The sequence below is a fragment of the Meles meles genome, unplaced genomic scaffold (genome assembly GCF_922984935.1).
Source record: "Meles meles unplaced genomic scaffold, mMelMel3.1 paternal haplotype, whole genome shotgun sequence".
Taxonomy (NCBI): domain Eukaryota; kingdom Metazoa; phylum Chordata; class Mammalia; order Carnivora; family Mustelidae; genus Meles; species Meles meles.
Genome location: NW_025721611.1, coordinates 1,173,823 through 1,175,926, shown reverse-complemented (window position 1 = coordinate 1,175,926; position 2,104 = coordinate 1,173,823).

The window sequence follows — 2,104 nt, the reverse complement described above, 5'->3', positions numbered from 1 at the left end:
GGGAGAAAGCCATGAGTTCCGTGCTTTGCATTCTCCTCCTCTGGAATTCTGCTGCTGTCCTTGGTATTGCACCTACTCTCCTTGGTGAACTTGGTCCTGGCTGGATTTCTTGTTGATCTTCAGGGGGAGGGGCCTGTTGTAGTGATTCTCAAGTGTCTTTTCCCAAGGTGGAATTGAACCGCACTTACCAGAGGCCGGGCTAAATAATCCGCTTGGGTTCGCTTTGGGAGCTGTTGTTCCCTGAACGCTTTCTGTAGAGTTCCAGAGGATGGGATTGAAAATGGCATCCTCCCATCTCCGGCCTGGAGGGGGCAAGAGCCCAGGGCCCCACTCCTCAGTGCACCCCCAGAGAACAGTGCCTAATCACTCCCATATCCCCAGCCTCCAGCCGCACTCCATGCTCAAGCAACCTGTGACCAGTTCAAGGTAACCCCGAGCTGAGAGCTCACTCCTCGCCTCTGTCTCTGTGGCCGGCTTCCCTGTTTTAATACCTGCAAGCTCTGCAACACTCCAACACCCCTGATCCTTCTGTGACCCTGCGGGACCTGAGGCCACATTGACCCTGCGTGGGCTTCACCCTGATTTAGCCTCTGGAGCAATGTCCCTCAGTGGAACAGACTTTTAAAAGTCCCAATTTTGTGCTCCATTGCTCTGCCATTTGCCGGGAGCCAGACCCTCACCCCGCTGTCTATCTTCCTGTCGCTTTGGATTCACTTCGCCAGTCCTACCTTTCAGAAAGTGGTTTATTTTCTATTTCTAGAATTGCTATTCTTCTTCTCTTCGATCTCCTGTTGGATTTTTACTTGTTTGAAATGTTTGATCTCCTGCTACCTGATGTAGTCTCAGCCTGCTAATTCTCTGCCATCCTGACTGGATCCTGGTATTTTAATTTAAGAACACACACTTGCAAAGAAAGAGTGAGTAATAACTTTTGGATATTTTCTTCTGGTGTTTAATTCCTTGTCATGCTGGTGCTCATACTCAGGACTGGTTCTTTATGTCAGGCAGTGGTGGAAAACTGACACTTTGTATCAGAGGACACTTGCTCTTTATCTTATATTTTTTCCTGATTCGGCTGCTTTGCTTAGATCTTTTCCTTCAGCAGCATAATGGTCTGCCCTCTAAATCTGGCATTCACTCTGCAAAAGACATGATGTTCTCTTTTGTGGGCAGAAGTTCAGCTTCCAAGGAACTCATAAGAGACGTTAAAAAATGCAAAACTATCAATAATGTTAAATTAAAGGTAAGACGTGCAACACTATGCTGGAAGGCCAAAGAACTCTCCATGGGGTGTTGGTGAGTAATCTTAAAGAGTGGTCAAGATTTCATCCAAAGAGATGCACAGTGGATATGTGAGGACTGCAGAACACTAACTGGTGGAGACAGAAATGCCTGATGACTGTGGAAGAGTTCAATTTGAATAATGCCAAGGGAATGTGAGGAGTAGTTATGGGAGAGTAGATCAGAAAATTAAGGCAGGTGTACATTGTTTTCCTGGAGCAAGTCTTTCTTAACTGAGCTTCCATAAGACAATAAAGCCTTACATAAATTAAATTGAGCAATTATTTTCTCAACTCTCTGAAAATTACTGCATAGCTACCATCAATTTAGAGGCATAGGAGAGAAGTTAATTCATTACATATAATGGGTGCCTGGGGCGGTTAGATTTAATTTAATTCCTTCTGAGAACCTCAAGTGAGAAAGTCTAGTCTAGATTCTAGGTAATGAGGAGCCGTGGAAAACATGTGATTTTAAGTGTGACGTGATAAAGCTATGTTTGGGGTAAATTTAACTGTCCATCAGCAGAGTTTAGGACGATTTGAGGAATGTGAAACTAAAGATTACTGGAGCTTTTGTAACATGAAAAATTATGAAGGAAATCAAAATGGTAACTGAAAGAAGGTGGTGAAAACACAAGATTTATTAATTCACTGATTTCTTTTAAATATACATGAGGTACCTACTAAAAATCAGGTATTGTGGCTACTACGATGGGCAAAAAAATAGATGTAGCTATTACTGCCTATTGGTGAGTCAGATATTGAGTAAAAGAAGCACAAACCCATATAAGTTCTTAATAAAGATAATTGATATGATGGGAGGT